Source organism: Sciurus carolinensis, chromosome 9 (genome assembly GCF_902686445.1).
Source record: "Sciurus carolinensis chromosome 9, mSciCar1.2, whole genome shotgun sequence".
NCBI classification, from domain to species: Eukaryota; Metazoa; Chordata; class Mammalia; order Rodentia; family Sciuridae; genus Sciurus; species Sciurus carolinensis.
The window spans coordinates 98667312-98680378 of NC_062221.1; positions in this window are offsets into that span (position 1 = coordinate 98667312).

Below are 13067 nucleotides of genomic sequence, written 5' to 3' on the forward strand. Positions count from 1 at the left end.
CCTTCTTCCTTTAGCCTCTTTTTCTCTAGGTTCCAAAGAACTCCTTCTTCCACTACTGTTTTAGTGAAGTTTTTCATGACTGTGACCAAAGACCTAATATGAACAATTGGAGGAGGAAAACCTTATTTTGCTTACAGTTTCAGAGGTTGCAGTCCATAGATAGTCCACTCCATAGCTCTGGGTCAGAGGTGAAGCAGAACATCCTGGTGGAAGAGTATGGTGGAGAAGGCGCTCAGGACATGGAAATTGTGAAGCAGAGAGAGAGAGAGTTTTGCTCATCAAGGACAAAACATAAACCCCAAAGGCACACCCCAGTGACCTACCTCTCCCAGCCATATCCTACCTGCCTATAGTTAACACCCAGCTAATCCATTTCAGTAGATCAATCCACCACTCTCATAATTTAATCATCTCACTTATGAATGTCCTTGCATTGTCTCACACATGAATTTGTGGGAGACACCTCATATGTCAACCATATACCTGTCCACTTAGGCCTAGGGAAGGAAGAGGAATCTTGTCATTACTGTCACTAGCTCTTCTGTACTGCATTCTACCTTAAAACTACCCTATACCTTACACTGCTCTGAATAATTCCTCTATTAAACTTTCCACAAATGACTAAGTTGGAGCTTGCTGTTTCTCTCTGACTCCTGACCAATGCTCTCTGTTTGCTGCATCAGAAGGTCTGCTTGGCCACTTAGGCTCCCACATGTGTTTTATGTACATCTTATTTCTCATTCTCAACATAAGTAAATTAAAAGCCTTCAAGATTATATGCTATATCACATTGTTTGTAACCAGTATATTTCAACTACATATTTAAAGTTTGGACAGTTTTCAAGCTATAAATACTAGAATGCTTATTATAACAAGTGATGTGGTCTTGGGTAGAGCCCCACAATCCTGGAGTAATAGGTTGATCAATCACTGAATGATCATGATACAGCCCCATAAATAGGTATATTGTATATAGTACTTTCAGTTATAATCTGTGACAATTTCATTATTTTTCTTTAGACAGTATGATTTTCTCCAAATGTATTTAATAGATTGCCTGAACACTTTAAACTTCACTGTAAAAATATGAACTATGTATTAAAACTACTTATTGAATATATGCTCTAGTACGTCAGGTCATGTTTCCCAAAATATGCAAGTCTTAGAAACACAGAGTAAAACTTTATTTGAGAATAAAGTCTTTGAGAAGTAATGAGCTAGGTTATGATGACACTCTCCTAAATCCAATACAACTGATGTCCCTGTGATAAAAAGAAAAATAACACAGATACAGACATGGAGAGGGGAATGATTTAAGACAGAGGTAGATTGAAGTGAAGTATCAACAAGCCAATGATACCAAGAACAACCAAAAGTCATCAGAAGCTAGAAAGAGGTCAAAAGCTCTACCAATCTTCAGAGAGAACAGCTATGCTGACACTGATCTTGAACCTCTGGTCTCCAAAACTGACAGAATAAATTTGTGTTCCCTTAAACTACCCAGTTTATTGTACTGTGCTAAGGCAGCCATAGAAAACTAACATCCATGCCTATTTCATATAAAATATTGTACACCTACATTGTATTTAAAAGAAATCTGCAATTTTAAACTCCCTGAAGATTAAATTTTATTTCAACATTATGGATTTAATTTATAATGTGTGATCAGCATGCAGAAAACAAAAAAGTGAAGTAATTACTTTCATTAAACTTTCATTTAATTTTTTGGGTCACTAATCATTAGTCATACTTCTACTCTGGTAAAATACCTCCTATTTTTGTGTTTTTAGATAATCTCACATTTAGAAACATACATATTAAAATATAAGGTATGTTCTTATTGTACACAGAAAAGAAGCCTGGAAATAGATTAAGTATTAGAAAGAATAGTATATTATACAATACTTTGCACAGAAAAATACATAATTGTTCTATTTCAGAATTAAAGACTATGCTTACAGTTTAAATCAAGTAGAAATAAATTCAACCATTTTAAAAAATTCAGTCAAATAAAAATTAGTTCAACATTTTAAATGTACTACATCATTTTAATTAACAAAGACAATATTTAAAGCCCACCATCCTGCATTATTGAAATAAAAGTACTTCAGTTTAATTGGAAAAATTATTGAAGACAATTAGAATGTTTTTGTTTCAAATATGAATTCCTACTAAAGCAATAGGAGTTTGACACTAATGATGGTGGTGTTATTTTGGGGCTAATTATTCTTCTGTAAAACTAGTATAGAAATGATTAACAACAATGGCAAAAACACTTCATTATCTGTCATGAGATAAGAGAGAGTACCCACAACTTCTTAATTAAGTCTATGTGAGGAATAAAATGGAAAGTAAACAGATACATTCCCATACTAAAGTGTGTACTGATTATTGGGACACAAATACCAATTACATGACTTATCTGGCTAGTAATCTAAATTGGTGAATATGTGATGCTATTGAAATCAAAGTTTTCAAAGAATTAGTTAATCTCTTCCTCACTCTTCATCTTTCAATAAATGCATGTCTTAAACAAGCAAATAACTGTCTATTCAAATATATACTATCAAGAAACTCATCAAAACTAGAGAGGTTCATGTCATTCATTTCAATAATTCATACAAAATATTTATTATGCATCAGATTCTTACAAGCAGTATTTAAGATCCTAACTGACAGGTAAGGAGTGATGATAACACAACTCCTTTATGGAAAACTTACAGGAGGAAGAATATTGCTTCCTGTTTGACTTTACTAAAGTGTTTGCTCCCAAGCCCTTGGAAACTTTCTGAGAATTGCATCGAGATCTGAACCTATTCTCTCTTACTTTTTTTCCACTCTCCTTTCTTGAATGTTAGACCTGTGTCATGACCTCGTACACACCCACATTCTCTTGTCTGGATAAGCTTTATCCTTCACTGGTCTTCCCCCAAGTAAATCTTGGTGCTATCTAATACTATCCTGGTATAAGCTTCTTGGAGACCAAAAAAAAATCCACAGAGACATTTTATAACCAGAAGGTATAGAAGACATGCTGATAGGTTAATACAAAGCAATTCATTAACCATCACAAAAATTATAGGGATGATTAGTTCAAGCCACAAAGGTCTGTCATCCTTGGAAGTCAGTGAACAGTTAACATCTGAACTTGCTACTCAAGGGTGCCTATAGATGGATAAAATTTAGTAGTGAACACGGATGTTTCCTTTTGCTCCTCACACCATCAGATTCCCTGTATATAATTCACATCTCAGATTCAATTGGTCTTGCCAATGAGGAGGATATCAGACAGAAAATGAAACAGAAGCACCAGGTAGATAATGGAGTGGCAGCATTTCAGGCATGAGGAAAGGCAACTTCCAAAGTAAAGCAGTAAGTGAAAATCATGAAGAGAAGGGGAAATTTCGAGTACAAAGAATGTCGCTCTTTTTCTGGGTGTGTTTTTACCTACTTGTCCATTCATTTGCAACTCCATGACTTGTCTCTCTGGTCTGCTTAATGCTCACACATTCAATAACCAATTATATGGTGATGGTCTCTGCAAGTCTGGAAGCCTGAACGGGTCCCAGAGCTCTAGGTGCCTCTGTTATCTGCAGACTCACGTATGTCATAAGCACCTGAAATTTCCCGTGCCATGGAAAAATACCTGCCTCCCTCTTCTCATTAACACAGTCAACATTTCCCTTCATCACCTTCTTGGGCTTCTCTAACCAGATGCACAGAGACTGAGCCTTCCTCTGAGATTTTTTTTTCTTTTTCCTGCCTCTGTTCCCTTACCTGACTTATTAATTTACCAAATTTTATTAATTCTCTATTTAATTTTTTTCAAATCTAATCATCCTCTCCTGTTACCACATGATAACCATCTCAGTACAGAGTTCAGTTATATCTTAGTTCTTACAAAAATAACATAATTGATCTCTTAATTTTTTCCACTTTAACACTTTGTACAAATAAAAATGTTAAAATAACATCTTATTGCATCAATGCTCTATTTAAAATTATTGAGTACATTGGGTATAATATATAGACTCCCCCTTTTTAAAGAAAAGTATTTTGTTTACTTCTTAATAATCTTTGTTAATGTTTACATCTTTGTTTTTTTGATATTTTCCAACCTCAATCCAAATACAGAAACAAACACACACACTTGCTTACAATGCAACTCAAATTCTGTCTCTATTAATTTCTAATTAATTTTTTCTTTTCTCTCTGCAAATTAAATCATGGTTCACACTGTCTCTTCCTATGCCAGTCTCTTAAAGACATTTCACCCTCAATGTGAAACCAGCCCTCAGAAATAAGACACACTCAGTTGTATGGAAAACTTCTGGGGCTTTTTTCACTGATATTATGAATTTGTAAGTGACCCATTGGCTCTGGATTCAAATGCCCATACAAATAAAAATTCCATTAATACTCTCATGAAGTATCAGTTGAAGTAATCATTTTAAAGTCTCATCACTTTAATCTGGGTGGTAGCTGGTACAAAGAAATAAATAGAAGGAAAGCAAAATGTTACATCAACAAGTCAACCCTGACTTCCAAAATAATTCAGATGCAGTAAGATTCCTATATACAGATCTGTTTTTAAATGTGTGACACTGTAAAAAAAAAAAACATAGAGACGATTTTTAGATTCATATTTAGAATGAAAAACTTAAGTTTGTAGATATCAATAAACAGTAACTGGGTGGTCAAAAATATACTGAGTTATTTTGCAGTGAAACACCAGCTGTAAAAATAACAATTTGAGTCACTGTTGAGGTAGCAAATATAATGTAACAGCAGAGACAAGCTGACAGTTTGATGTGAAAAAATCCATCAACCCACATGGTTTGTGTGACATTGATTCTATGGAGTGCCTCTAACCTATCCATCCAGCGGAAATTTTATGAACTCAGACATCCAGTGCTTTCAACTTTAGAGATAGAATAGCAGAAAAGAAAGAAAAAAAAATGTTTGGATTCATTTGATGATATATCAATTTTCAGCTTCCATGATTTATTAATGTGACAAGAAAGCACAATCAAACAACAAGTAATGTTGATACTATTCTGCAGTGAGAAATAAGTGTCAGTGGATCTTCAAAGCAACAGAGGGACTGGAAAATAAGGAACGTGCAGCATGCATCTGTTTTCCATGAAGCATAACTGCTTTAAAAGGTGTTTTACACATTGAGACTTCTACATTTCAAATGGCTAAAGAGCATTTCCACTTGAAGACTCATTCATTTATTCAAAAACAATATGATGAATACTGTATTTGCCAGACATGTACTCCATTTTGAGGGGAGAAAGATGAAAATTACACAATTCTGATCTCAAGATCTAACTGCTTATTGTACCAACGGAGGTTTGATAATTTCTGATTGAACAACAGTTGGTACTGTTTCTCAAAGTGCACCTTCTGAAGTCAGTGCGGAAGTTTGAGTTCTGACACTTCTTCCTAATTAATTATGAAGCTTCATACAAATTACTCAAAATCTATGTGATTTCTTCACAGTCTTCAAATGGAAGAAAATAATAGTAACTTTCTCACAAGGTGTTAAGAGGATTAAATAAGCAAATACTTACAAATACCTGAAAGCACGGCCTAGCATATAATAATAAGGTGCTCAGTAATTGTTATTTATGATTAGTGTTTGTGTAAACCACCAATAGTAATGGTTTAGAATGACAGATTTGGGGACACAGATGTAGGGTTGCCTGACTCTCTTCAGTGAAAAATAACTTGAAATAATTTCCAGAGAAATTGCTTCTCCTGGAATCATGAAACTGAGTAGTAATTTCCCAGGATGATAGGTAGGGAAGCATTTCAGCAGAGAGGGCCACATGTTCAAAGGTAAAATAGATGAGAGTTTGGAATATATTGACAAAGACAGTGGAGATTTACAAGGAAATCTAGGGATCCATTTACTCAGATTCACTGATAAACTTTCCTCTGTAAGAAAACTACTGAGGAGTTTGCTAAATTTTCGTAAACAGGTAAACCACACTCTAGTATACACATTCCCCCTTACATTGTAAGTTATATCATCAAAAGAAGTTGGTTTTCTTTCTGATTCATTTTATGCCACTTGGTAATTATTGTGGTAATTATATAATTCATCAACCAAATGAATTTAAAATAAACAGTTGTTATGATAAATGATTTACAAATACTTGACAAAGATTAGTCATTTAAAAATGTATTGTCAAATTAGGAATAAAAAGAAAATAGTTTCCTATTGGAAAGTTAAGTATAAATATTTAAAATATCAGAATTTTTTATTCCTTTTTGGAAGAAAACAAAACTGATAAATATAAATTATGATAAATTTTAGAAATGAGGCAATATCAAATTCCAGTCAGTAAAACCCTACACAAAGGAAAAATCTCTGCAGCAAATGTTTGACAAATGAATATTAGTAGAGGTGTTTTGTGTTAAATGCAATGTTGATAATGCCTGAGCATATTTTTTTAATAATGTCTTACCTTACTGAATGTTTTTAATTAAACACCAGTACTATAGATGGTTTAAGATAGTTTGCTTTTACACCTGGTTTAGCCTGGTTTGGTAAAAATGAAATATACCTATCAAAAATTGGAGGAAAATTCAGCAAGAGAGGTAAGTTGGATCAAAGAATAAAACATCATTGATGCTTTCCTTAAAGTACTAACCAGGACTTCATAAACAAAAACATTCATTGTTACTAATGAGATTTATTTTACTTTTGTTTTTGTTTTTCTTTTTTTTTTTTTGTGGATGTACAGTACTTTCATTGATTGACATGGTCCTTTAATTTATATAGTGTTTTAAGAAAACTACAGATATCCAGTTTCCAAGGGAAGTAATGAAGTTTGTGAGATATTTTCAAAAATGTTTGCCCTATTCCTATTCCAACAAATTCTTAAAATTCAAATTATTCATCTTCCATTGTCAGAACCTTTCATGATGTTTCCTGAGTTACTCAATAATACCTCTATATCCACATAGTATTGGTAAAAGGTTTCTATTATGTCTCACTATAGTATAACTTATTAGCCTTTGTTTAAGCACACATCTCCTTAGATTATAAGCTATTTATTTATTTTTAAAAATTTTTTAGTTGTTGATGAATCTTTATTTTTATTTATTTGCATGCGGTGCTGAGAATCGAACCCGTGCCTCATACATGGTAGGTGAGTGCTCTACCACTGAGTCACAGACCCAGCACCTGTGCTATTTAAAGATACTTAAATACCTTACACAATAAATTTCAAAAGTACATCCCCAATTAATGTCCAGCTAGATCTGTCAGATAACTGGAGAAAATGCTTCCAAAACACAAATTTTACTACATTGTTTTTCTATTCAAATATGTCATAACTTTCTGTTTGTAGAGGATAAAAACTAATTCTATTTTCTTGAATGCTAATTTAAAAATAAAATGTCTCCACTTGATTTATCATGCAAATTTCTTGCTCTAAACCTGCCCACAGACCTTCATTTGAACCAGGTTCCATCCCTTACTATTTTCCTCATACTTCAAGATTTCTGAGCTTTGATTTATATGACTTGCTCATGTATGAATAAGCTTTGCATCACTGTAACAAAATAATGGAGATAAATAAACTAAAGGAAGGAAAGGTTTATTTTGGTTCACAATTTCAGAGGTTTCAGTTCATGGTCACTTGACTCCATTGTTTCTGGGCCTCTGATGAGGTAGCGCATCAAGGTTGGAAAGGGCATGATAAAAGACTGCTCACCTCATGGCATCCAGGAAGTTGGAGGAGGGCAGGAAGAAAGGGGCCAAGGACAAGATATACTTTGGAAAGACCCACCCACTGACCTCTTTCTACCAACTAGACCCCCACCTCCAAAAGTTTCCGCCACCTCCCAAAAGCACCAGATAGAGTTAACCTTCAACACATGAGACTTTGAGGAACATCCCAGATTGAAACTGTAACAGCTCATGACCTACATTTAGGTATCTTTTATAGACCAGTTGTCTCCTCACTTCCTACATTTATCTAAACTCTTCTAGTTACAGGGTGGCGTTTTTCATATACGCTTTTCCCTGTATAAGGAACTCGGATGAACTTATGAGACGTGATGTCAGAGTAACTGCTTAAGACAACAAGATTAAGAATGGATGTAACATTCAGGCCTTTCAACCCCTACTGTAATGGTGGCTATGATGGAGTAAGGCTAACTCCTTCCAGTTCCAGTTTCACCCATGGGAATGGTACCAGTTGAGAGTTAGGTGGATCAGAACAGGTAGAATAGATATGGAAGTGATCTTACTTCAGAGGGAGCCCAACAGTAAGAAGAATAAAAATGGTCTAAAATTTTCCCATCATGGCTCCTGCTTATAAGGAGATCTCAAAGAGGTACCCAAAGGAGGTCTCTGATAAAGGTTTCCAATTAAAGATGAATGAATAGGCTAGGAATGCAAAGAAACATAGGGGATGGCCAGCCAGGAGACCTGAGGCTCTGATGGTACTCCTTTCAGAGACTACATTGCACTGGTTGTCCTCCATATGTGCTGTGTGAAAAGGGAAATTAGAGGGAGAAACCCTATAACTAACTGTATTCAGGTCTGAAATATCACACATAGCATTTTGAGCTTGAGTAGGACGCCTCACTCTGCAGCACTTAATCTAAAATTGACTAGTCTTACTATTTAACTCCTAAGCTTCTTGAGGTCAATGCATCAATTCTTGTTACTTAATGTGCTTTTCCAAGTAATATTTCTTGATTTTTCTTTAGGGACTTCATGGATCCTATTTCCTGTCATTAAATTGTGGTCAGAAAAAGCACAATGGAGTGAGGGTTACAAGAACAAAATTTGTAAATGCTGTGGACTCTCACTGTCCTTGGAGGTTTGGTACCAAGACCTTCAAGAATACCCAAATCTGGGAATGCTGAAATCCTTTACATACAACAATGTAGTATTTGTACACAACCTATGCATGCTGTTCCACTTCCATTTACTTAAATACCTAAAACAATAAAAATCTTCTATAAATATTTGTTATACTGTATTGTTTATGGACTAATGACAAGAACATAAAGTTTATATGTTCATTACAAAAGCAAATTTTTATCAAATGTTTTTGCTCTGTAGTTGATTGAATCCACGGACACAGAAACTACATATACTGAGGCCTGACTCTATCTTGAATAGATTGCATCCAATAATTATTATTAGTCAAAACAATGCCCCAGAACATACATATGTCTTAAGTATGGGAGAATAAGAAACACAACAGATTTAGAAAGATGATGGGAGAAGAATAAATGTCCCAGAGTCTATTATAAACCAAATTCTGAGGGCCTCTTAAAATTTTCATGATCAATATCTTGAGACCAGAAATGACTATAAAGTGTTTCCTTTTCTCTGCATAACTATTAGTCCTCAAAAAAATGCCTAAAGTCAAATACTATTGGATTAAACTTTAGGGAAAAGGTAACTTTTTTTGATGTGCATAAAGCAGACAGTTCAAAGAAATGAATATCATATTTTTGTCAAATTGTTTTCAGTGCTCTTGAGCAAACTGTCCTGGATGGAATGTCTGCCTGGTAAACAGTGGAAGCTACTACATTATAATGTAATCCGTGCTAGCTTAGCATGGGCACAAATGAACTTCCAAAGTGCTTCCAAATGCCTTTCTTCAATCAGTAAAGATAATGATGTTTTTCCTTTTATTCATACTCTACGTTGTTTTGCTGTGATTGCATAAAAATTTCATTAATCCATATGTCTAATGTATGCTTTTCTTCAATCAGGTACATTGAAAAAAAGTATTAAAGAGGAAAAAGAAGTTATTCTGTTAAAATTAGTCAGATAAAAAAGGAAAGAGTAACTATGACTAAATTGATGTTTTTGATGTGGTGATTACTAGGGAGAATCCACATAACAGGAAATTAACCAGATGGAAGTCTTAGTTCTCTGAACTCTAGAATTATTTTACTATATTGACCAAGTAGATATAATTTGGGGACAAATGAAAAAAACATTTTTACTTATTCAATCCCTTTATAGATATTTTTATTATATATGTAGATTTTTCATATAGGAGAATTTTTGTTTTGTTTTATTCTAAATTGAACCACACATGAAATACTTCAATGAGGAATTTCAGGTTAGTAGTCTTTTGGTCACAATGTCATTCTTAAATATATTATGCAGTACCTCCAAATTTCTATAAAATATGACCATAGTAAAGAATTTCAGAAATCCACTTTGAAATAAATTGCATTGTCATTTACTGAAGGAAACTTTTTTTAATCTGTATGGATTTGATTTTGAAATTTTGGTGGACACATATTCTTTGTTATCATCTCCATAGCACTTACTATCATACTTTACATGTGGCAAGTGCTTAATAAATTCTGGTTTATTTATTTATCTCATAGTGTGTGTATTTCTGATCAACCTTAAAATGGTCCCTTAATGATTCCACACTGTCTCTGAAATATCAGTATCAAAAATTTAAATTTGTAGTTGATATAAGCTAAAATTCTAACAACTCAGAGTCAAGTTTTCTCTATTGGCATTTAGAGTATTATCCATTCCCATACAAACTGAATTTATCCTTATGTATTTTTGCTTTTCAAATTGCCCGAGTCATTCCCAGAAAAACTAACAAATCAGTGTAATTCTTAAAAGAAATGAAATAGCAAGTCTTGTAAACTTACCAAGTTTCTTTTAGAAGACTCTTTTAAGAGCTGAATTACAGAAAGCTAATTTTATGATGGATGAAACAGTCACATCAAATGAAATAAAACAATTTTTCCTTTACAGAAATTCCTTTTAGGTTTTTATCTAGTGAAAAGAAACTCAGTAAACACAAAATGCATCTATCAGTTCCGCCTTCTGAAAAAAAGAAATAAATCTAAGAGACTTAGAAACATTATTTTACAGACCAGGGATACATAAGATCAGATTTTAAGAGAATCTTTATTTGGTGTGGAGCTGAAAGGCCATGGAATGACTGGTAACACCATGCTGATGAATAGATGGAAGGGGTAAAAATTTCCCATTCTCATTTTTGACTAAAAAGAGATGGATCTGATCATAGTACCATGAACCAGGGGAGCCGGTTCAGGTTTCTAGAGAGGCTTTGGCATGAGTGTCCATGCTTATCCAGTTCTTTAAAAATACTTTTGATAGTAAGTCCTCCTGTGGAAAACTCCAAATAAAGCATTGTGTGCTAGACTATTTTTTTTTTTATACCTGTGAAAGGAACAACTTATTTTATTGTGTGAGAATATATAGGGGTTTCTTGCCTTTTAAATTTAAGCTTCTGTTTTTATGATTTCCCTACTCTTTCTGGAAAAATAGTTTCCCCAAAACCACAGTTAGACATCATAAGCACTCTGATATTCTTTTCTTTAATGCCATGAGACCATGAGGGGAAAGTTCAATTTAGATTGCTTAAGTTTTAGATATTTCTTCTCTATCTACCCAGAACTAGGGGTGACCTAAGTATTCTAAGAGCCATTTGAAAATATAGAGCAAATGTGAATTATTCTTAAGCCACTTGACACTCTGCTAATTTATATAGACCCTCAATGTCACCCTAAGTCTATCACTCAAGCTGTTTTTCTACAAGATTCATAAAAGTCACACAATATTGAAGAAAAGTTGAAGAATTTATACTACCCAATTTCAAGGTTTACTGTACAGTTAAAGCAATCAAGGCAGGATAGTATTTTTGAAAGGATCAACACTTAGAAGAAAGGAACAGATTACAAAGCTTAAAAGTAGACCCCCACGAATATAATTAACTGGATTTTGACAAAGACTCAAAAGAAATTCAGTGGAGACAAGATAAACTTTTCAACAAATGATGCTAAAAAAATTAGACACTTAGGTAGCTATCCATCTATCCATCCACCAAACTTATAGACAGAACATAGTTTCCACAAAATTTAATGCAGGTGGCCTTAGCTTTAGTAATGTATTTTTAAATGTAGCAGCAAAGCAAAACACTTGAACAATCAATAAAATGGACATTATTAAAACTAAAGTTATAAACATCCACTGTGGGAAACACATTCTTACAAAAACGAAATAACATCCCACAGTCTGGGAAAATATATTAACAAAAGATATTTTTGATAAATGACTTGAATCAACAATATATAAAGAATACTTAACAATTAAAAAAACAAAAAGAAAAATATTCAATTAAAATTGGACAAAAAAACCTAAATAGATACTTTGCCAAATAAGATTTATAAATGATAAGCATATGAAAATATGCTTAGCATAATTTATCAGAAGGGAATTGCAATAAACAGTAATGGGCTATAGTTAACCGCTGTGAGAATGGATCAAGTGCAATAGTTAAAATGTGAAGATATCAATACCTAGTAAGCATATGATACAAGAAGAAATTTCTGCTATTGCGGGTGGAAATGAAAAATAATAAATTACTTTTGAAGACAGAATGGCAGTTTATTACAAATCCGCACATAATATTAGCATATAATCCTATCAAGCATCTATCCAATTGGCCTGGAAACTTATGCCCACCCAAAAAACCCGTATGTAAATGTTAATAGCATCATTAATCTTAATTACCATAAACTACAGCCAGGATGATCTTCTATAGGTAAGTGAAAAGAAATCCAATGATGAATAAAATGAATCTTTAATGCTTATCAGTAAGTTAAATGAGCCACTCTGAAAAAGGTATAGACTATGTATACAAAATACATATTATCAAAAAGACAAAAAAAAAAACAGATTCAGTAAAGAATTAGACATGACATAGACTTAGGGATGGCAGAGTGAAAGTTGATCATATGAACAATGAAGCACAAGGGAATTTTTAGGGTGCTGAAATTAAGCTCTATGATACTGTAATGGTGAATGCATGATATATTATGTTTGTCAAAATCCATTAATATTACACAAAAGTAAACTGCACTGTACAAAAATTACAACAAAACTAATTTATTAGTCAGGAAAATTTCTCCATGAAAGGGAAAATATGGCAATGCAATCTAACCATATTATAAATGTGTGAAAGAACCTTGTCTTAGCTATTTTGCTGCTGTGACTAAAGGACCTGACCAACACAATTGTAGAG